This window comes from Astatotilapia calliptera, chromosome 7 (assembly GCF_900246225.1).
Source record: "Astatotilapia calliptera chromosome 7, fAstCal1.2, whole genome shotgun sequence".
NCBI lineage: Eukaryota > Metazoa > Chordata > Actinopteri > Cichliformes > Cichlidae > Astatotilapia > Astatotilapia calliptera.
Window position 1 is genome coordinate 45,043,990 of NC_039308.1, and position 24,994 is coordinate 45,068,983.

A 24,994-nucleotide genomic window follows, 5' to 3' on the forward strand; every position below is an offset into this window, starting at 1 on the left:
TCTTGTGATTCTCCAGGGGTCCTGATTATTGATTTCTTCCCTGCAGAAGCTGCATGCATCCAGTCTCACATTTTCAGCTCATCTTTGTAAACACAAAGACAATATGGAGACAGCTAAATCTTTTCCTTCCCCTCCCCTTTTGGAAAGGAAACAACAAAACTGTCCATTGCAGATAACCTGAGAAGGATAAATAGCCCTGTCATGGTTTGTTTGTTCTTTTGCTAAACGTGTGTTTATAGCCCATTTGCGCTCTTTTACCATCTATACTGTGTACAACTCAACCAAACCCAAGGTTTACTTACTTTAAAAAAAAATATTTCTATTCAGTTTATAAAATATGAGAGTTGTTTTAAATCAATTGCATGCTCAAAAAAATATTTTGTCTCACTCCCATTTCTCCTCGTTGCATGTTGAAGCTCTACTTTGAACCTTGTTAGGCTCCAACCATGCAAAGTAAGATTTTTTCCCATTTTTCAAGTGGCCTTAAACTTTTGATCGGGACTGTATATAGATTCTCTTTGTGCCTGTGGGTCAGCTTCAAGTAGTTTGTGTTCAGCCGACAGTCCAAAGACTGTTGTATTAGCTGGTGATTCTAACTTGGATGGAAGTGTGCATGTGTGCATATAAAGAGCTGTCTCCCTGTGTTAGACACATGAAAGCTGGGATAGACTCCAATTTCGCCATTGACTCCAAGCTGGATAAGATGTTAAGAAAATACATGGGTCCCCGCACTAAGCCAGCTAAAAAGGTCACAACTCAAAACAGTTATTTTATCCATACCCTGTTCTGATGGTGGATGTTTGTGTCATGAAGTCAGTGCGTGCACTTATATCCATCGTCTTCTACAAAAAGAGCAGTTTTTAACCCACGTAATCCCATGTAAGCAGTTTACAGAGTGGATATGGACATTACTTTTATTTTTATTGCACAAAAGGATGAGAGGGAGAATGTAAAATGGAGACTGCTTCAAGAGAGAAACATTTGTATTATACTGTTTGCACAACTTTGCCTCCTCGCGAGCATAGCGTGCTAATGCTAAGCTACCCAAGAACCCAGAGAGATGCTAAAGCAGCATAAATGCTAAACCCCAGTCCAGCACCGTGATGAAGTGAGCAGTCATTTGTGGTGTCGCCGCTGAACTTCAACAGGTAACAAACTCCGTTTCTATCTGTTCATATTGAGTCTCTTTGTGATGGTTTTCAACTTGGATGTATGCTGTTGGCTTTGTGTTCATACCTAAATACTAAGAGAAAGATCACGTGTCCTCGTTAGGGGCTGTAGCCTCTAGGTTTGTATTATCAGGTGGTAATTATGAGATGGTGTGTTTCATATCATTTTACAGAGTAACATAACAGTAGCGTAACAACTAGTATAACGAATGCCTTTCTCCTTGGAGAAAAAAAGTATTTGTCTTTCTCCTGTTACTTTTAAGAAACGAGTTCTGTGTAATACTTGTAATTACGGAGCCCCGCAGGGGACATGGGAGAAAAAAAAAATTAAGACGGACTTTTGCGAGATCCCGAGTTTGTTTTGCGAGATCTCGCAAAAGTCCGTCTTAATTTTTTTCTCCCATGTCCCCTGCGGTGCTCGGTATGTAATAACCTTTTACTTTTGGAGTTACTTTTTTTGAGTAATGACCACAACACTGATCACAGGCAAGATGGAAAATACCTCCAACATGCACAAACATTTGACCACACAGTATTTAACAATTTGCATGAACGCAATGATATGCTGCTTGGGGATGGTGGTGACTCTTAAAGTGAAGCCAACGGGAATTTATAAGGAATCCAATGGATAAGTGATATTGATAATGGAATTGGAATCACTAAATTCTTATCGGTTCCCATCCCTATGTTCCCACTGTAATGGCCCTGACTGTGCTTCCCTGGAGCCCGAAAGCCTTTGAAATGGCTTTGTAACCAAAGAGAATAAATGGATAGCGTCTAATAGAGTTAGTATTGCAGAAGTTTACATGTCTCCTAAAATTAGCCTGGGTGAAATACCAGTGTATTTTGCATGCCTGAGCAACTCTGGGGCACTATTCACATTCTCATTCATTCATTTATCCATCAATCATGTATCCACTGCTCCTCTCTGTTTTGTTGCTGAGCTGTGTCATCTGCTTCACCTCAGAGATCCAATGTCCCTGTTTACTTTACCCGATGTCATTTGGATTATAGCCATTTTTATTCTTTGCCTGAGATATTGATGCTCGCATTCTGCCATTCAGCAGTAGTTATTTACTGCCACTCATACTTTCTTTAAGCGACATGCCACAGTCAACATAAAGCTGCAGCTTTAGTTAGTGTTTCAACAGTTTTTCAGTGCTTTCACAATCAGTTCTGCAGTATATTCTCTGTCAGTCACACACATAAAGAAACGCCTTGAAACGATGCCTCACACATGTCACCTCAAAAAGCAAATTATCACAATTTTGATGTTTTGTTAGTCTTTTTTTTAATAGTTTGAACAAAAGATGACAAATGACAAAACAATTTAATAACAGAGAAAACATCTCGTAAATCAGTATGTAGGGAGTGCAACTCAGATAAGTGTGCTCATTTGGGCTCCGCTGCTTCTCCAGACGCTGGCCAAACAGATCAGTTGTCAAGTGTTTGGGGAGCAACTGTTCTCTGACTTCTAATTTTGCACCCCAAAATCTGAGGCAATCACCCAATCAAACACAGCAGCACTGTTGTCACCATGATAAATAATAGGAACAGATGAATAATTATGCCAAGAGGAATCAATTCTAATTCAAAGTTTCTGACAGGCTAATGGATGGCGCTCCAGTTCTGTTGTGCTGGTGATGTGAAACGCTATTGGCCACCAATGATGGAAGAAGAAATCTCACTGCTGCTGCTGTTATAGTCTACGCTCTAACAGTGTTTGGAAATCGCATGATGTATGGAGGTGATGAGGGAAAGTATTGACTTTTTTACCTTGAACAATCATTGCTCTGACTGCACACCGCAAGGTCCAGTATTAATCATTCATTGCATCATGTTTTGAGTTAATGGTATTTCAGTGGTGAAAGAAGTGCTTAGATCCCTTACATAACACCATCTGTTACAGGTTTTCATTAAAGACAGGAAAATTCTCCTCCTTTATCTTATTTGTTCTATTCTATTATCAACACAGATGGTTTGTAAGCATCATTTTTGCTGTCGTAGCTGCTTAAACCCAGGTGAGTTCTATATACAGGTTGGTGGTTTAGTGGGTCAACTTCACCATCAATCCCCCTGATCGTGAATGATCAGAGGATGATTAACAGCAGGGGAAAGATGATGAAACAAGATTTTCCTTCATGAATGTTATTAGGATGTTCTTTTTCTCATGAAATATTGAGAAGCTTTACCTTTTCAAGTTTTCGACAATTATCTAAAAAAAAAAAAAGATCTAAAAGTTTAGAGGAGAAATATCTCTTAGGTTGAACTCCAAATCAAACATTTATCTGTTTTCTATAGATGTGGTTCCTTTGTTGTTGCTGAGCCAGTTCTGTCTTGCTGCTTTTTGTGAACCAGCCAGCATTTTTGAAAAGTTTGATCTTCAAGCTGCATATGCAAATCTGATGTAAATTTCTTCCCATAGCCTCTAAAGTCAGTGATTCTCACTTCGGGACCAGTAATTTCGTGCTGCTCTGGCACCTGTATATTTGCTAGAAACAAGTGGGGATGATTCTAGTTGGATGAAAGGTAAAGGACCTTGGATAAGGTCACAAGCAGATACAGATATTGTATTTATTCAGACCACTCAAACTTAAAATGACTGTGGTGTTAGAGAATACAGTTAAAGTGTTTGTGCCATCACCCAAACACTCAGTTTCACTGTTTTGACTCTGTATGATATACAAGAAGGGGGAAAATATCTAAACTGGTGATCTCAGGCCCATTGTTTTGGAATTTCAAGAAATTCTTTTGACTCACCAAATAAACTATTATTTTATGTGAGAGGAAAATCTGTTTAAAACCACATTAATCAGGCAAACACATTAGATTAGAGTCTGTTGCTTGTGTTTTTGTATCTGTGGCTGTTACTCATTTGCTATCTGGCTGCGAGGCTTGCACAGAGCTGTTATAGTTCTAAGTTTGTTTGGCAGCTAAATATGATAAGATCTTCTTTCTAATGTATCCCAGATGGAGGAAATAGTAATTTGCATCCGTTATCGGAGAGACAAGACGAGGCTGTGTCAAACTGTTTGAGAAAATTCAAATATTTTTCTCTGTCCTCGCCTTCCACCCGCCCTCCTGTGTTTCCCTTGGATTAAAGAGTCATCGGTCGACCTCAAAACATTCTTGGAGAGTCTTGAACGTCTAAAACCCTTAATTAAGCCGTGTTCTGAAACTTTCATAGCCAGTTTTCCGAACAGGAAATCCATATTCACATTTCATAAAGAAGAAGGTCATGAAGTACGACACCAAGAAACCAGTACATGGTTGTATTTGAGCATATATTTGTATCACTTCATCAGTTTTCTATTGATTTATTCATCGATTCACTAAGCTTAGCTTTTCTGCAAAGCATGTGTGAATATCTAAAGTACACACTAAGCACCCGATGTATAACTGAACAACCTTGTAGTGTTGATAGAAAGTATAGAAATATTAAATAAATAATATTTAATAAAATATACTAAATATATGGCTTTAAGTGTGTGTGTGTGTGTGTGTGTGTGTGTGTGTGTGTGTGTGTGTGTGTGTGTGTGTGTGTGTGTGTGTGTGTGTGTGTGTGTGTGTGTGTGTGTGTGATACTGAGCATCAGTGGGTCTGGTGGACACTGATACCTGTTTTCTGTTTGAGTGGACTGAGCATCGACAGTTGCTTCAGGCTTCTGACTTAATCATCATGTCAACTCTCACTGCATCTTATGCTGAGTGGCGCTGGCAGAATAATAATGATAATTTACTCATTTATATTTCACAAGTGGAAGAACAACTATTGCAAAATTACCTCTTCCCTTCAAAAACCTTTTTAAATTAACGCTTATGTGAAGTCCACTGATTACTTAACAAAGACTGCAGCCATGCTAAGCTATGCACTATGAAGCTCTAGTTAGTACAGGGTGGGATCACAGACTAAAGATACTATTCATAATACGCCACCCACACAAATGGCAGTTTTATAATATTTGATCATTATGATAATTTCATAATCAAGTTTATGGATTTTATATTAATATACATTTAATTTTTATTTATTATTGATTTCGTTTAGTTCACTAGCTCCAAGTTTAGCTATCGCCTGTTAAAATTATTCTTCTAAACTGCTGTGCATTTACCATTTAAGCCCTCGGAGAATGATAAAGTAACAAGGATTCAAATCAAGTAAAACTGAAGATGTAGCCACCATAATGTCAAACTAAAGTAAAACTTTGGAGCCACAAGGGACCATAATTGGAAAGCAGGGTAGGCAGTGCTAGGAAGCATGGCTAAGCCCCAATCAAACAGGTATAGAGACTGGTCCCCTGGCAACAAGCATTTGCTAGGAAAGTGTATATTCTCTGATGCCAGCCACCAATTAAGTTAAAAATGGAATTAATTCATTTAGTGGTGGCTGAAGTTCACAAAGATTTTGGGTTGCCAGGGGGGTCCCCCACCAATCACTAGGCTTATGTGACTAGGGCTCTAGCAGCACTGGTTAGCACATTTCATCCATAAAATGTGTGGCTGTAACACACAAAGACCTGCTAATTACAGCTAAGTAACAGACTAATAAAAGACCACAATTTCACTCTGCAAAACTAAAGCAAAAACTTATTGGGCCACATTGTTTGTCATGTATTTTCTTTGAAAGTGCTCAAAAAAGCACCAACAACACAAACCTGGTGAAGAGGCTCAATTCAATGATTCAAATCAGACAAAGTCTAAATGGATGAGTTATTAAAAATACCCACTGTTCAGTTCTCATGAAAGGCCAAATGCCACATGTTTTGTTTTTTTCCGTGTTTCTGGCTACTTTTCAGCTCATTTCACAATCAGCTCATAGTTCCTGTGTGCTACCCTTCATGTCATGTTTTTTTTAAATTTTATTTACTTGTTGGAGCTGGCTCATATCAGATGTTATTATACACTATATTGGCAAAAGTATTCCCGTATCAGCCTTCACATGCATTTGAACATGTGACATCCCATTCTTAATCCATAGGGTTTAATATAATGTTGGTCCACCCTCTGCTCCTATAACAGCTTCAGCTCATCTGGGAAGGCTTTCCTCAAGGTGATGAGTGTGTTTACGGGAATTTTTGACTATTCTTTCAGAAGCGCAGTTCAGACACTGTTGGATGAGAAGGCCTGGCTCAAAGCCTCCTCTCTAATTTATTCCAAAGGTGTTGTGTAGGGTTAAGGTCAGGACTCTGTTCAGGCCAGTCAAGTTCTTCTACACCAAACTCGCTCATCCATGTCTTTATGGAGCCTGCTTTGTGCACTGGTGTGCAGTCATATTAAGGGCTTCACTGAGACAAAAAAAATATCGGCCTAGAGTTTTTGGTCCAGGTGTCCCATCGTGATTGCACACATACAAACATGAAGTTGAGGACCACATGAAGTTTGGAGATCTGTAGTGATTGACTCTGCAGAAAGTTGGACATCTCTGTACTCTATGTGCTGTATGATTTTATACTCACCACTTCATGGCTGAGTTGCTGTTATTCCATATTGCTTCCACTTTGTTATAACACCACTAACACTTGGCTGTGGAATATTTAGTAGCGAGTAAATTTCACAGCTGGACTTGATGCACATGTGGCATCCTATCATAGTACCACAGTGTACCCATTATTGACAAATGCAGAGGTAGTCTGTATGCCTGGGTGCTTCACTTTATACACATGTGGCCACGGAAGCGATTGGAACACCTGAGTTCAATTATTTGGATGGATGATTGAATACGTTTGGTAATATTGTGTATAAGAAAAATATTTAAATTAGTTTAGGTTGCAAGAAAATTTAACTGAAAGTCAATTTAAGTGTTTATGTTTACATGGATTCTGATCCAACACCACTGGGGTCACTTTTCAGTTCTCAGTTTTTGCAATCATAATTATCATAATCTCAAATAACTGTGCATTTGGGAAGATCGCAGAAACATTCATATTCATCCTTGAAATATATCAAACAGCTACTATAATAAAATATAAGTGTGAAGTAATGATTTCATTACAATATTGGTGCATGTGTAAAAGCAAGTTCTTCTAGCTATAACAGTATATGTTTATTTGAACTGCATCATCCAGACAAAATATAACATTAAAAAAACGTATCTGCATGTCTGTGAATGAATCTCAGAATTGTAAATAAAGATGTGAAGGTGCCAATCACAAATTTAGATCTGGACGTCCACTAAGGGAGTCCCTCCACCAAATTTCTTCAGGATAATAAACAAACAAGCAGGCACGGAGGGATAGAAACACCTCTCACATAATCGACAGACACTCCAGCCCCCTATAAGAGCAGGACAGATGTTCCAGCAGTCCTCTTTAATTTTCTGTCATATCAAAGCTGCTGCACTTGACTTAGGCTCGTGCTTACAGCAGTGCTGTAACAGCAGGAATGCTGTGCTCCTGTGTGGTCTTACACGGTGTGATCTGCATGATTTAGGACCCTTACATTTTTAAAACAGCAGCAGCACATTTTCTGATAGTCAAACATGAAAAAACACGGAGCACCTCATGCCTTCAGCACGAGCGCATCACTGATTCTGCTTTTAATGTGTTTTCCACGCTGAATTAGAGCAAATATCATATAAAGACAGGGCGGCATGGAGAATACACGGGCTCTACATTTAAAGGGGCTTGAAAGCTAATTATAATTGCAAATTGGGAACTTGACTCCTGGCTCTCCTTTGACAGAGATCCAGCTTGAACTCATCATTAAATGTTGCATCCACTGATATTCCCCAGTCCTCAGACATTCATGGCCATATGTATGTTAAATATTTGTATCACATTAAATGCATCTCTAACTTTTGTTATCATTTTAAAAAGAAATCTCTTTATCAGTAGATAGCTTTGATATATAACGATGGATATAAAAGACACGTTATCACGTCTAAAACCGAAGCTAAAACATGTTACTAATGGCAACACTTGAAGACGGAACGAAAAGTTGGACTTTAAAGACAGCGGGGAGGCACGGTAAAGGTACAAAGGAGATAACAGCCTTCATGGTGTCACAGCAGTTGTACACAAAAAAGTGACAGAAATAATGAGAGCATAAGAAGTTCAAACCATTTCCAAGTTTTTCAGCTCCACGTAGCAGACTAGTTACTTTATGAACTCAGATGCTGCTGGACAGTCGAAAGTATAGAGTCTGTTAACTGTCTCAGTGGAGAAGGAAAATTTTTGAGAAAATAGGAACAAGGATGTTCAGCCACACCCAGGTGTTGTCTTTAAACTGCATTTATGCTTATTTTGTTAGAAGACATACAGCGGGGAAAATAAGTATTTGACACATCAGCATTTTTATCAGTAAGGGGATTTCCAAGTGGACTATTGACACAACATTTCCACCAGATGTTGCCATCAAGCCAAATATTGAAGTCATACAATCAAATCAGAACATATAAGTATACAAGTTAAACCATAATAAATAAAGTGAAATGACACAGGGAATAAGTATTGAACACACTTTATTCAATACTTTGTAGAAAAGCCTTTGTTGGTGATTACAGCTTCTAGACGCCTCTTGTATGGATAGACCAGTCGTCTGCATTGCTCAGGAGTGATTCTGGCCCATTCTTCCACACAAACGGTCTTTAAATCTTGAAGGTTCCTTGGGCCTCTTCTATGAACTTTAATCTTCAGTTCTCTCCATAGATTTTCTATGGGATTTAGGTCAGGTGATTGACTGGGCCATTCAAGCAACTTGATTTTCTTTCTTTGAAACCACTTCATTGTTTCCTTGGCCTTGTGTTTGGGATCATTGTCTTGCTGAAATGTCCACCCTCTTTTCATTTTTAGCTTCCTGGTAGATGGCAGCAGATTTTTATCCAGAATGTCCCGGTACATCTCTCCATTCATCCTGCCTTCAATAATATGAAGTCTGCCAGTACCCCTTGCTGAAAAGCAGCCCCAAACCATGATGCTTCCACCCCCAAACTTGACTGTTGGTATGGTGTTCTTGGGGTGGTGAGCAGTGCCATTTCTTCTCCAAACATGGTGTGTAGAATGACTGCCAAAAAGTTCAATTTTGCTTTCATCTGACCATACTATAGTCGTCCAATAATCCACAGGCTTCTCCAAATGCTGTTGCGCAAATTTCAACCGAGCCTTGACATGCTTTTTGTTCAGCAATGGAGTCTTGCGTGGTGAGCGTGCATGGATGCCATGGCGGTTCAGTGCATTGCTTATAGTTTTCTTTGAAACAACAGTACCTGCTGATGCAAGGTCTTCCTGAAGTTCTGTCCGAGTGGTTCTTGGCTCTTGGAGAACCCTCCTGATTATTCTTTGGACTCCTCGGACAGGGATCTTGCGTGGAGCACCTGATCGTGGCAGGTTTATGGTGAACTGATGCACTTTCCATTTCCGGATAATGGCCCCCACAGTGCTCACAGGAACATTCAGCATTCTGGAAATGCACCTATAACCATTCCCATCAAAATGCTTTTCAACGATAAGATTACGAAGATCTTGAGAGAGTTCTTTGCTTTTACCCATCATGAAGTCTTTCCTGTGTGCCTTCTGGGTCATGAGGAGCCTTTATAGGCCATCAATTAGGACTAAAGCAGCTGATATCAATTAGTACTGATAGGGGACAGGATTTCTCTATCAATACTGACAGATTTCAGGTGATCTCCTGGCTTTCTATGTCATTTTGCCCCTTGTTATCTCCATGTATTCAATACTTATTCCCTGTGTCATTTCACTTTATTTATTGTGGTTTAACTTGTATACTTATATGTTCTGATTTGTTTGTATGACGTCAATATTTGGCTTGATGGCAACATCTGGTGGAAATGTTGTGTCAATGGTCCACTTGGAAATCCCCTTACTGATAAAAATGCTGATGTGTCAAATACTTATTTTCCCCGCTGTAAGCTAGTGCCTTCACAAAATAGCTTAGCTATCTAACAGTTAACAGAAATGAGAGATAATTATATCACTGTTAGGGCTGCCACAAACGATTATTTTGATAGTCGACTAGTCACCGATTATTTTTGCGATTAGTCGACTAATCAGATCATGCATCCATTGGACGTAAAACGTACAGCTTATTGCACCAGCATGCATCTGCTCTTATATAACTATCATTAGCTTACAGCTTGAAGTGTTTAAGGTATGTGCTAACTAAAAATAAAGACAAGATGATAGTTTATTAAATTTTAATGAAGTTTGCAGATTGTTTCAGTGAAGTTTAATAAACTCCTTGCTATCTAAAATATAACAGGACACCGGAGTATATTCTCGAGCATCTCTCACTTCTGATAATCAGCTGTCTGCTTGACGTTTAGTCAGCTGTGTAAAAACTATAACTTTAATCTCAGCCAAACCGATTTACTCAGGAACAAATAAAATACTAAAAAAAGCCAAATAATATCATTTTTAAGTTATCTCAGTGACTTATATATCATGTTTAACCTGAGTAGCGAAAGACGGCGGTGGGTTTGAAAACGATTTGCCGGGAGTCCGGTGTTCTCACCGGCTCTATTGAGCCTTGAACCCCGGCTCGCTAACGAGCTAGTGGGTAACAGACGTCTCCGAAAACGTCGGAGCGCTTTTGAAAATATGTGGTGTCTTGATAAACTGAGCAGATATTTGAGGTTTACACAGCTTCATTCTCGCCTGAAAATATGTTAATATTAACACTAACTAGCTGCTGCCATTGTTGGAAACTGAGCTGGGTTGCGCTATGAATTCTGGGACAGAGCTTCTTCTTCTCCGGGGTTTAACGGCAGCTGGCATCCTTGCACATGCAGTGCTGCCATCTTCTGTTTCAGTCCGTTATTACACTCTTAAATACTACTACTTATTCCTGCGTCTTTTGTGATCTTACAAAGCTTCAAACGACGCGTCGACTATTAAATCAGTCGTCGACGATTTTGATAGCCGACGTAATCGTGACTAGTCGACTAATCGTGGCAGCCCTAATCACTGTGGTAACAGGACTTCATCGTTCGTCATCATTTGCCTTTTATGGTTTGGCTGGATTGGAATTGGGAACCTAAAATCTCTTCAGCTGTTTCATAGAAGAATGCTGCATAAAAGACGGACATTACCAACAGTCAAAGATTAGTTTGTAGGTTTTCATTCTGAAGTCTTAGCTGGAGCATACTCACTGACTGACACATTTAGTTTTTGAAGAGCCACAAGGTAACATATTAGAAGGAAGTGCTAAATAATCAGCTTAAATGCAAGACTGAACTTTGCCATTACTGACGCACAATTAACCAAACATCGACGACAGTCAGATAACCAGGTTGGCACCCACCTGTCACTCCCATGTCCCAATAATGTCCTTTGGAACTCCAAGTCGGGGGTTCGACTCCCAACCAGAGCATCTGTATTCAGTAAGGGTCCCCCAGCTAGACCCACCCCATGCTAACCTTGGAGATGAGCAAGAAAGAGATAACTGAAGCCATACTGGCTTGGAAGTCACCCAGATTAACAAGGTCCACATCAGGTGTTGAGGAACCAGCAACACTGATGAAAACTGGGCTACTGTAACAAGAAAGCATAAGTGGGCAAGGGATGAGAACCGGGCTTTTTAAATAATTCTAATAGAACTCTATTAGAATATGCCCCAAGGTTTCATTAGGTTTATTTTATAACCTATGGTCATTTCAATAAGGGGAGATCATTAGAAAGAATGAACATGATTTGTTGAAAATATGAACAGAATATAGATAGGCGTTTGGCCGTTAGACTCCAATGGCCTGTCTTGGCGGATCGGCGCTTGAGTGATGAGCGGTGGACATGGGGAGAAGGTCGGTTGCACAAAGGCGTCTGCAAAAGAGAAAGACAGATGCGCAGTGAGATTTAAATTACGCAGCATGAATCCTGATTGGCCTGGAGAATGCCGGGAGAAGGTGATCTGACCAGACCAGTGATAACACAAACAGCTTGACAGCGTGGGAAAGTGAGAGTGAAAAAGCTTAGATTTAGCCAGCAGCACCTAGGAGTGGACAGATGTGAGACCATCAATCTTCCTTATTGAATGCATAAGTTTCATTATGAGAGTCTGAAAAGAGGATTATCCAGGCTAAGCACACTAGCTCATAATTTGTCAGTCACAAAGTATGAGCCAATGAATGAGCGCCATTCTTCTCAAAATCCATTTCACTTCGCAGGTCAGGTCCGGGTTCAAAACATCAAGCCGGTGATGCTGAAACTGCTGAGCTCGAGGTTTCAAAATGCAACTTCGTAAGCCACGAGCCTCTGTATACCAGCTATGTTTGACATAAAGCGAACAAAGCACACTGTGACTACATTTATTTATGCTGTAAAGTAGGGCATTTTGACATTGGAGTGTTTTGTTTCAACTAGCCTTTGGAACTGGCCTCAAGTGGCCATTAGAGGAACTGCAGTTTGCCACACTTGGAAGCTGGCTTTAGGATGTTTTGCAGTGTGTCTGGAGATCCCTTTTTAAAGAGGACCAGAAATGTATTTTATGCATTTCAATCATGCTAATAGTGTTAGTAAAAATAAATTTGCTTGAAGTAAAAAATAAAAGTGCCTACACAAAGCGACTTGGCATAGCCTTCCAGCTATGCAAAGTCACTACATAAGCCCCAGGGCTCACAACTCCCTGAGGCAGGCACAAATGCGATGGTGGTTTTATGCGATGCTTACCCACTTAGAATAAATAAAGCGGCTGAAGTGACATGCTTTGAGTTTGTGTAGCTATAGGTGTAACACGTTGCCTCTTTAAGGCAGAAAATCCAGAGAGAGAGAGAGAGAGATAGTGCAGGGTGGGGGCTGGAGAGAAGAGGAGAGAAAAGTGGGAGCCAATAAGAGGCAGTGGGAGCAGACACAGTGTTTGTGACACCTTGTGGTGGAGCGTGAGGGGGTGGCAGAGTTTGAGAGAGAGAGAGAGAGAGAGAGAAAGGAGGGGGTACCACTGGATAGAGAAAGAGAGAGAGAGAGAGGGAGAGATCAAAGCGAAAGAAGAGACAGAGGAGGAGAAACGAGGATGAGAGATAGCAGCATTGCAGCGAGAGCGAGCGCGCGAGAGCCCTTCCTGCCTTTGCAACGAGTGTTTACTCCACTTTTCCTGAGAGCCGGTTATCTCCCCTCTGCGTGAGTCATGGAAGTGATTTACTGTAGGTGAGTGGAGCGGCGCGGCAGCAGAAATACACAGATCTGTGCGTGTGCGTGTGTGTGCGGACCGTGGGGAGGTAAGATCGCTCCGTATCTCCCTGGATGTTATTTTCACAGTTTGGTCCCTCCATCCTCTTTTTCTTTCCCATCTCGTCGTGAGAAGCCGTACAACCAACTTCTGCGGAGTTTGGGTCTTGTTCAAACAGCCGCTTCTCCTCCTTTCCCCACATTTGTCCTCTCAGGCGTAGGATACTTTGTGCTCGTGCAGGCTGTACACACACTGTGTAAAGTGTGAAAGGCACGCTGCAGTCTCTCTCTGACAGTCTGAGCAGCATTTAGTGCTTCTGTATTGACAGTCGGACTCAACGGGGCTGAGGGCTGGAAGAGGATGAGAGGGAGATGACTCAAATCTCTGCTTGAGGGACCTGGAGGGTAGCAGCATCAGCGATGATGATGTCGATCTGTAGAAGAGCAGAGATGGAGACAGAGAGAGAGAGAGGGAGGGAAAAAAAGAGATAATCTTGCACAAATAAGCTTTGGCTGCTTGTCAGATTTTTACACAGTATTTTTATGTCTGTGACAAAGCTGATGCCAAATACGTGCATGTAGATCCTGTGTGATGGCTCCACAGCTGGATCTTCTCCCTGAGCATCTCTCTATGTCCCCACTAACTGAGGTGTGCAGCCTGTGGTTTTGTTGGTGTGTGTGTGTGTGTGTGTGTGTGTGTGTGTGTGTGTGTGTGTGTGTGTGTGTGTGTGTGTGTGTGTGTGTGTGTGTGTGTGTGTTTAAGGCAGGTGATCAGAGATTTCTGGCTCAGACATCCTGAGTGACAGCTGAGCTCTATCACAGCTTTCATCATGACTCAAGCTGGTAAACTGTAGCTCAGCTTGTGACACAACCCCCCCCCCCCCCACCGTCATGAGGGAATAACCTGCCTTCATCTCATGGCTGGATTAGAGTGATTTACTGTCGCTCCCCGTTAGCCTGGATGTGTTTGTGTGGGGTCTGACCTATTATGGCACCTAATGGCCTCATATGTTATTTCCAAAAGGACATTGTCAAATGGTAAGCACTGTTGTCAGCCACATCCAGCTGGACTGACAACAGTTGTTATTAATGTTAGCTCTAGTTCTGACCCCTGTGAAAACTACTACTGGCAGATGTGCTGGACAAGAATTAATAGACCCTTTAAAATTAGAAATTACATTTAGTGCAGACTGGATTTACCATCAGCCAGGATTTCCTTCACTCTTGCTAAAGGACAACTCCAGAGGATATTTTTATATTTTCTAGCTGGCCTGCAAAGTAGTCCTCAACACAACTCTTGATTGAATGTACAAAATATTAGGGTCACTGCCCTCGCATTGATCTTCAGGCCCTCTCTCCACATCCCTGTTTTCTTGCAGCTTAAAAATCCTTTTTCATTGATTCGTCTCCTCCTTTCTACCTGCACTCCCTCTGTTGTGATTCATATAGATTTAATACAGGGAATCAATGAAGGAAATGGCTGGATTGACCTCATCTGTGTTGTTTGTGGAAAGACAAAGAGCTTCTGACACCTTTTTAGATTCAGTTTGTTACCCTGTGAGAACTGCCCGTGACTTTTAAACAAACACATTCGCCTTCTTTTAAATTCGAGACATCATATGAAAGATTCAGAGGTGCAGACAGGTGAAATAGCTCACGCTCATGGATCGATGAACAGGCAGGGAAAAAAGTGTAAATGAGAGAAGCAACAGAGCTAATAAACACGAATAGCAAGTTGTACCACAGTTGGTATTACTTACAAATCAGTGTCAGTCTGCTACCATCATATCGAGCGAGCAGAGCTAAATTGGGCAAATAAAGTTTTTGAAGCATGCACCGAATTTCTTGAGAGCAAAACAGTTTTTTTGTTTGCTTGTTTTTTACAGTACAGTCCTTTCATGTTCACTCACATCACTCACTGCACTTTGAGAAATAGGAGTACATTAAAAGTGCACTGCTGTCCTTAAAAGTGCAGTTTAAACAGTAAATGGACAAGTACTTATAAAACACTTTTCTACTCTAACTCAGCACTCAAAGCACTTTTTACTCCAAGCCTCCTTTACCCGATCACACAAGCATTTTTTTCTCTATATTCAAGCACCTTCTCTAATATTCACACCGCAATAGATGAATTGCAACCTAATGATCTGCTGACATGGAGATTGTAGCTGGGCAGCGAATCGTCAACCGACTGGTAGACAATCGGTCGCTCTACCTCCTGAGCCATAGCCGCCCAGTCAACACCGAAGTAGCCTGCAGGGTTAATTAGTGGTATCCAAAGTAATTAGGCGTGCAATCTCAAGGGTAAAAAACCACAAACAATGGTATACATGTTCCCAAGCAATAATAGGTGCATCATTGCACACTTTCATTTAGCTTTTATGATTAAATATAAATATAAAGGGCAGCACGGTGGTTAGCACTGTTGCCGCACAGCAAGAAGGTCCTGAGTTCAATTCCACCATCAGGCCGGGGTCTTTCTGTGTGGAGTTTGCATCTTCTCCCCGTGTTTGCGTGGGTTCCCTCCGGGTACTCCGGCTTCCTCCCACCGTCCAAAGACATGCAGTTTGTGGGGATAGGTTAATTGGATAATCCAAATTGCCACTAGGTGTGAATGTGCGAGTGAATGTGAGTGTGAATGGTTGTCTGTCCCTGTGTGTTGGCCCTGCGACAGACTGGCGACCTGTCCAGGGTGTACCCCGCCTTTCGCCCTATGACAGCTGGGATAGGCTCCAGCGCCCCCCCCGCGACCCTGAAAAGGATAAGCGGAAGCGAATGGATGGATGGATGGATTAAATATAAAGTTTGGTAAAATATTAATGTTGCTCTTAGATTTTAAGATTTTTACATTTTAACATGCAATAGTAGAGAGAAAACTCCAACAATGAGGTGACTCCATAAGTCAAGCACTTGGCAACAGTGGGAAGAAAAACTCCCTTTTAACAGGAAGAAACCTCCAATAGAACCAGGTTCAGGGAGGGGCGGCCATCTACCGTGATGACCAGTTGGGCTGATGAGAGGGAGACGGGACAAAAGACAAGCTGTGGAAGTGAGCCAGAGATTAAATATTAACTAATTACTAAATGCAAAGTAGTAAGTTAAATAAAATAAAAAATAATTCAAGTCTCATATTGTGTTTCACTTCTATATTGGTAGCAGACTTTTAGCACTTTTGCCTCACAGCATGAAGGTTCTAGTTTCAGTGGGATCATTTCTCCCTAGGCCTGTTTGGTTTTATGCTATATGAACTGCAGTGCATTTCCGAGGCTATGACTTTATAATTATAAAAATATTGATTGATTATTATGCAGTATTTAAATTTTTTTGTAAAAGATGCATTTTTGTACTCTTACATTACATTTTAAAATGCTCCTTCAAAGCTGTTCTCTATTGGGCCAGAGATGTTTTCTGTCAATTATCTTATAGGATAGCACCCCAATGACAAGCTTTTGTACCTCTAATAGGACAATAAAGGAGCATTTTTAACACTCTCGTGACGCAACTTGTCTTCTGGTTACAAAATATGAAATGTCCACTCAAGATTTTTTTTATATCTATGAATGTTCCTCAGTGCATTTTAAAATCTCAATTGTCACGTTGCACCTCTGTCTTTGAGAAATATTGTTAGTTAGTAAGAAAGCAGAAGTCTGATGGGAGCAATTCGACTTTTGCCAGTTCATAATAAATATTCACTTTCTTTGTCACTGAAACACAGTTAAGTGTTTATGCTTGCTCAAAAGCAGCACTAGAAGAGCCTTGCTGGTTGAAAAGTTTCACATTTGTTACCGACAGGAGGTGCTGGGTGTGGTAACACTTGTTATGCGCAGCTAAAATGTCTTGGTGCTACATCACTGCAGCTGGTGTGAGAGTGGAAGTCAGCAAAAAACAAAGAAAATCTTGGTTGACTGAAATTGTAGCTTCTCTTCGATTTATTTATGTTGGATGGGTTTGTGGTTGTCATTAGATTAATTAAATCTCCTTCAATACACTGAGTGCATACTCAAGGCTTATTCACCAAAATTAATTAGAGATAAAAGTAAAAAACTAGCATTTTAAGTGATATTACACCTTGTTATGATTACAGATTTGTACACCTGCCTATACACTGCTTAGTCAAATCCAGGTGTTTTTTTGTAATGTAATCTTTTACATTACATTATTATGCTGAAGAAAAACAAGCCTTTCTGAGTAATAAATCCCACACATGATATAATTCTTTATATATCTGATGAAAGAGGAGGCTTCTCTTGTAGCATGGTATGCGTGTTGCTGCTGCTGGCAGGTACTGGGAAGCTGCTACAAACCTATAAATAAATCACACATATTGAAATATGTCAATTCTGCTGTGTTTACACTCAAAGCCTTGGATAGTAAATGTAAGATGTGTTGAAACATCGGTACAGAGACAAGTTAGCTTTCTCTTTTTAGAAGATATGGTGTGTGGCTTGCTGAGTTTGTGATATATAAAATGAGATTCAACTCGACTTTTTCTTTTTAATGGGGTCCGTCAGTTTGGAGATAAGTAAACTTTCTGCAAATTTTGGTTAGACATGCAATGTTCATTAGGTTATCATGGACTGAGGAAGAAGGACCCAAATACATACCAAAACAAGTAAAACTGTGAAAACTGACTTTAAAAAGTCCATGAGGTACAAAAATCCAAATAGTCCCCCCCCCCAAAACAACTGGTGCTCTAAAAAAGAACTCAAGGACAGGCTGGGCTAATAGGGAATGAGCTGGGAAACTAAACACAGCTAAATCACATAAAGTAATGAACAATAGTTGAACTACAAAACATAATCCAATGACATGACAGAGAAAGTAGAACTACGCAGCAAGTGACTGCCACAATAAAACAGGAAACTGTCATGGTCCAGAGTCTGCGACTCCGTGTTTATGTTTAGTTTATTAGTATTCTGTGGTTTTGGTTACCTTGGGTGTTTGTACTCTTCTGTTTCATGGTTCATGTTCCTATGTTCTGTGTCCCCCAGTCTGTGTTAAGTTGGTGTGTTATGTCATTGCGTGTATGTGTTTCCTGTTTTATTGTGAAGGTCTGCGTCTTATGTGAGAGTTTTCAGATTGCCTCCCTAGTCTCGTCTCGTTAATCACTCCCAGCTGTGTTCCCCACCTGTGTGTAATCTCCCTGTGTTCTCTGAGTGTATTTAAGTTGTGTCTTCTGTCATAGTAGTTGCTGGTTCTGTAGTAGTTGTCTTTTATCCTGTCTCATGTCTTTTATCCTGTTTTCCTTCTCTCACCCCAACCGGTCGCAGCAGATGGCTCCGCCCCTCCCTGAGCCTGGTTCTGCTGGAGGTTTCTTCCTGTTAAAAGGGAGTTTTTCCTTCCCACTGTTGCCAAAGTGCTTGCTCATAGGGGGTCATATGATTGTTGGGTTTTTCTCTGTATCTATGAAGCGCCTTGAGGCGACTTATGTTGTGATTTGGCGCTATATAAATAAAATTGAATTGAATTGAATTGGTTCGTCTGTGTTGTTTCCCCTCGGTCTCCCTGCATCTCTCCATGTGTATTTCCCTGCATCTTAGTTTCTGGTTGGTGTTGTTAGTTTACCCAGTTTAGGTTCCCGGTTTCATGTTCACCCACCATTGCTCTTTGTACCCACCCCTGTAAATAAATACTCACCTGCACCAGAGCTGCCGCCTTTTGGGTCCTTCCTCCAACTCCACACGGCTTGCCCCGGCAAACCGTGACAGAAACAGGAAACCCAAACTGAGACAGAGACTTAATTAAGACACAGGGAACGCAGGATAAACTGAAATACCGAATTATAAAATATTAACAAAACTAACCATGACCAGATCCCACATAGGTAAACTATAACAAAGATGAAAATTAGACAGAAAGAAACCAACCTGGAACATTTTGGAATACAAAATATGAATCTCTAAATATCACAAATGCAAATGCAAAAACTCAAATTCAGGCATGAAACCTGACGTAGGTTTGGTGTGTTCAAAGCTGTCACAATTTAGGGTGTTTAAAGTTTCTTTTTCCTGCATTCCAAAATTTATGTATTGGTCTTATTCGGCTATTGCAGTTTCCATTATGTCCTTTTTAAAGTAACACATTGTCAGACCAACAAGGATGTGCTTGCACAAGAGCAGGTCAACCGGCCAAGCTGTGAGACCTGAGACTATAGCAGGTCTTACAGGTTTAAGATCATGTCAAGCAGTTCTTTAACATAAAAAAATCAATAAAATAAAAAACAACAGTTTTGCTTGCTTTTAATTTCTGGGTCCCTTCTTTTGTCCTGTCTCTCTCCCCTAACACCCAACCAATTTCTTTTTGTTAAAAGGGAGTTTCCTCTTCCCACTATCGCCAAGTACTTGCTTATCGGGGGTCATTTGATTGTTCGGGTTTTCTCCATTTATTGGGTCTTTACCTTACAACATAAAACACCTTGAGGCAATATTTGTTTTTTATTTGGCACTAAAAAATTGAATGAAATTGGATTGAATTGAACTGAATTCTGCAAAAACAGAGTAGCTGAACATAAGCATATTTGAGTAGACAAAATCTGAAATTCAGTACATATTCCATTTTTTGATAGTTAACCTCCAATCAATTAAGTTTCACATCTGAATCATTAAATGAATCATTTAATATCAGTCATTTTATGTTGTAGCTGCAAAGTTATGATGCACAAAACAAAATGCAGTACACAAACAACAAGGCTCAAACAGAACAGATATGTGAAAAAAAGCATGTCACAACAAACCTCATAACTAGAAAAGAATAATAACAAAACAATTTCACAATGGAACAATAGAGAGTGTGTTTTGATGTGCCTTGGCCTTGAGTCGTTGCACTCCTTTTCAGCTTTGTCTTCGACAAACTAAAGTGTGAAAAATATGGAGGGTGGGTGGACAGCCTACTTTTAAGCAAGCAAGCGAAGTCTACACGGCCATCTGCTCGCACCAGAATTTTCTTTTAATCAAGGCTGCAGCCCCACAAGAAGCAGACTCCCTCTCACTCCCACAATTTAGCATCTTGTATTAAGTGGGAACAGAACACTCAGCATAACATGATAGCTACATCAAATCCAAGTTGAAATCCAAGAGTGGCTTTGGTGCCATAAACAGATGCTCCATTTGACAAATTAGTCAGAGATTTGCTGTTGGACGCTCAATGCTGATGCTTTTCCTGAGCAGCTTCCTTTTTATTTTTAGATTCTTTTTCTAACTTTGTCACAAACACACTTTATGTTAGAGTTTTACTGAAATTCATTAAAAATGTGAATCAGATTCTTCGAATACACATTAAAGCGGAATATAATGCATTTAAAACATAAGTATCTATGAATACACATTCAGAAGACCAAGTACTTTATTGCAGTGTTTCCCAACCACTGTGCCACGGCACATAGGTGTGCTTTGAGAAATGATCAGGTGTGCCATGCAAGATTATCTGGTTCCACCTGATTAGTGCTCTAAACGATCGGCGTAACGGGCAGAACAATTACATTCTCTTCCACTAGAGGGCAGTACAGCTACCTGCTCTAATTAAATGGGTTGCCAACTGACAGTAAAACAGAAGAAGACTAAGAAGAAATTACATAATAGTCATGCTGTGAGCTGACACAGCACATAATAGCGATAGATAAATATTTGAAAATAAAAAGTAATCAATCTGATCTGGGTCCTGGAGAAAATTCCGACCCAGATCAAGGCCCTAGTATGCGTAGTGGTCAGAAGAAAGCAAAAAATGGGATATTGGGGACAACCTGAGCCAATTCTGCTATACCTGGTGCGCGGGGAAAAATTATCAATATGCTTTTTGTGATATTTTTGTTTGGTGCTGTGTGCCATGGCTCCAAAAAGTTGGGAAACACTGCTTTATTGTACATTTGGTGGTACAATAGCTTGCTACTGCGGCAGTACCCTCGTATGGACCTTCTTATTGTGGTAGGACCATTGTACCCTTAACAAAGAGTAAAAGTTTGTACTTTTGTGGTTTGTCCTTTACAGACACCAGTCTTCAACTTTTAGTGGCACTTTTCTATGTTCATGTAAAGCTACAAAAACTGACATTTAAAAAAATGCATTCATTCATACACAGTGGTTTTCACGTCTACCTAGCACCTATAGCACATTTTTAGCTCATTTTTGTAAACACAAAGACAGCATGGAGACAGCTACATCTTTTCCTTCCCATTGCAGATAACCTGAGAAGGGTAAACCTGTGTTTGTTAGTTTGTTTTGTATAAAATATGATTATAAATTAATTCAAACATTAACAGATAAAACAATAAACAGGTTAGGATAACCCTTTAATGGCCAGCACCCCTGTGGGTACACAGTACCGTACTTGTATTGTTTAATTCAATCCAATTCAATTTTATTTTATTTATACAGCGCCAAATCACAACAACAGTCGCCTCAAGGCGCTTTATATTGTAGGGTAGACCCTACAATAATACATACAGAGAAAAACCCAACAATCGTATGACCGCCCTATGAGCAAGCACTTTGGCGACAGTGGGAAAGAAAAACTCCCTTTAACAGGAAGAAACCTCCAGCAGAACCAGACTCAGGGAGGGGCGGAGCCATCTGTCGCTTCTTTGGTGTTACGTAACGAAACACTTACCAGACACTTTGTCTTTCTAGAACAGGAACAATGTGCTATAAACATTCCTCAAATATTTTGGTTCATATTGACATGATAGCATCACACAGCTGCAGATTTGTTGGCTATACATCCATGATAAGAGCCATACATACATCACATCCCATAGGCGCTCTATTGAACTGAGTTCTGGTTACTGCAAAGATAATCTGAGTAGAAAGAACAAAATGTCATGTTCAAGAGCGTCCGGCCTTTAAGCTGTCGCGGATAAATACAACAAAATAAATCTAGTACCGGTACCGAAAAAAAGAAGATTTATTCATAACACACATGAAAAGACCGAGGAAAACCGAGTTAACGATAAAAATGATAACAAAATAACGCTGAAAACCAATAAAAACCCTGAAAACCATACATTTCACACCTGAGCCTCAACTCTCGCGGCCTGGTACCAAACGACTCACGGACCGGTACCGGTCCGAGGCCCGGGGGTTGGGGACCGCTGTTCAAGAGGATAATTTGAGTGTTATGACAAGCTGTGTTGACAGCCTTCAGAAGATGGTACACTGTAGTCAAAAAAGAGATGGACATGGCCAGCAACAATACCCAGGCATTGTTGTGCCTGTCTGAATTTTAGCTGCAGTTCCCTGATGTTAGCTAACAGGGGTGGCACCTGGTGTGGTTTTCGGCTGCTGTAGCCTATCAGCTTCAAGGTTTGACTTCAAGGTTCAAGGTTTACATTCAGAGCTCTTCTGCATTCCTTGGTTGCAACAAGTGGTTATTTGAATTACTCTTGCCTTCGAAGCACTCTGGCCAAGCTTCTTTGACCTCTGACAATAACAAGGGATTTTCAGCTGGTGCCAGCCAGTGGATATTTTTTCTCACATTGTGTGGGAAATACCAGCAGATAAGCAGTGTTTAAAATACTCAGACCAACCCGTCTGGTACCAACAGTCATGCTCCATTCAAAGTCACTTAAATCTCCTTTCTTCCACATTCTAATTCTTGGTTTGAACTTCAGTAAGATGTCTTGATCATGTCAACATGCCTAAATGCATTGAATTGCTGCAATTGGCTGATTAGATATGAGCGGTTGAACAGGTGTACCTAAAACGTCTGCTGTTACAGAGATGCTCAATAATGAGAGTGTTCTGTCTGAACACATACGCAATGTTTTGGGAAAAAAACCTGTTCATCAGAGAAAATGCTGTTTGTGAAAGTCTAATGCTCAAGTCTGACTGAACATGCAGTCCTTAGTCTCTAATGGACAGACACTTCATTGGAGTATGCGTGGGTGAAAGAGCATTATAGTCTTTTAAATGATAAAAATAAAATGTGTCACCTTATATTTGTTTCTTTTCTGCTCTGTTTCTTTTTTCTTTCAGGCTGTCTTATTGTTGTGATTAAATCTGCCCCATGCCAGCCCAGAGAGCGAACACAGGGGACAAGCAGCACACAACCTGATCACATCAGCAGGCAGGTACTGGTTTTGTATTCTAACTCTTGTAGTTTCTTTTTAATGGTGCTTCAGGGTTCAGTATGTGAATGATTTTTTTCCACAATGTTGTCAAGTTTGTTGTAATCACACATTTTAATTGTTGCCACAAATGTGACTCTTGTCATCAGAACAGCACAGGCACTGCTAATCATTCTGTGTCATCATTTCTTCGAATGTGATAATTCGCAGCTGTAATTGTATGCAAAATCTGTGAATACTGTTTGTTCTGGAATTGGGCTGTGAGTCAGAAGTCTAAAGAAAACAAGCAGAATAACACTTTGATTTTTACAAACCCTTGAATGCTTATCAGTTCTGACCTACCTGAGGCAAAAGGAGATGTGTTGAGAACTCAGATCCTGTGAGAACATTTTTCTGTTAATATCATTTTATTTGTATTTTGAAGCATTGAAGAAGAGCATTTAGTTCTTTCAGGTTATGACAGTTTTTCTGGTTAATGTAACTAAAAGCAAAACTAGGTGTAAAAAAACATTTTAGTTATATGAAAAAATATAAACAGAGGACGTGTCCTTGGTTTTGATCTTTTGCCAATTTGTCAGTTGCCTGTCGTTGCCTCCACTTAAAATTTTGCCAATGACAAAGACTTTCTTTATTATAATAACTAAAAAAAGATACATATGGTTGATGCTGCTCTTGCAAGCCACTTTGCAACCCAGCTTTACCACAGCACCTCTATTTCATGTTATTTCAGACTTGATCAGTGCCATTTCCAGTTGACTGTGAAGGCTGCTCTGTTCTTTGCCCCTGCTCTCCCTCCTTTTTAGACTTTCCAGGTAAAGCTTGCAGAATGACAGGGAATTCCTAGAACAGAGCTATACCAAATATAACTGCAGATGAAATAATAGTCCCATTTTCTCTAAATGACTGCAAATTTAACAGTTAAACAGGCTCTACTGGTTTATACCTCAGAGTTACGTAAATGCGGGTTAAAGGTTCATCGAAATTGATGCGTCTGAATCTAAATAGCATGTGTTCAACTTCCAAGCTCTATTTCTCAGCAACACCAACCAAAACTACTACCCTATATGATAAACACCCACAAATGTTTGTGTCCAGTAAAAGGGAGACTTTAACATGCATAAAGATTGTTGGTGCTGATCGGGTGTATGCAATTGCTTCAGGGTGTGACCTTAATCTTTGCCTTTCCTGGAAGGAAAGTATGTAGGAGATTTATGATGCACTTATAATCTAACTTGTATATCTAAATAAAACTCTTTTCCTTTCATGCTGAGAGTTGGACGAAATGATTGACAATAAAGATGAAGCTGCAATCAGCTTAGCTTAGTATAAAAACTTGAGATTGAAGAACAGATAACCCGCTGTAAGCTTTGAAGCTTTATTTTCCCCCAAACAATTTTTTTTTTTTTTTGGTTGGGTTTCAGTTAAGCTGCTTTTGACTCCTCCCTCGTCACAAAGGGTTGCTACAACAGGTAGCTCTGCATGTTTGATTTAGCACTTTTACACCAGATACCCTTCCTGATGCAACCACAATGAGTATTTGTGTCTCCAGCTAGAATCAAACAGCAACCTTTTGTTTGCCAAGGAAGGTTTCAGACATGTCAGGTATCAGTAAATGCTATTAATTCTCTGTTGCTGACTCTTTCAGATTGAGAGAAG

General features: G+C 40.2%; 1 protein-coding gene across 4 annotated transcripts in view; it reads left to right on the top strand.

Annotated features, from left to right (window-relative positions):
• The first annotated feature begins 464 nt into the window (after nt 1-464).
• The window catches only part of LOC113026357 (alpha-1,3-mannosyl-glycoprotein 4-beta-N-acetylglucosaminyltransferase C-like), a 92,794-nt gene continuing 68,264 nt past the window's right edge, over nt 465-24,994 (top strand). The window contains exons 1-2 of one of the 4 annotated variants that reach the window (XM_026175051.1): nt 465-1,148; nt 23,247-23,341. The gene's annotated coding sequence lies outside the window, so the exon portion shown is untranslated. Of the gene's footprint in view, nt 1,149-3,157; nt 3,191-13,089; nt 13,261-13,308; nt 13,332-23,246; nt 23,342-24,994 lie in introns of those variants that run through there. The other 3 variants (XM_026175053.1, XM_026175049.1, XM_026175052.1) reach the window with 3 other exon arrangements.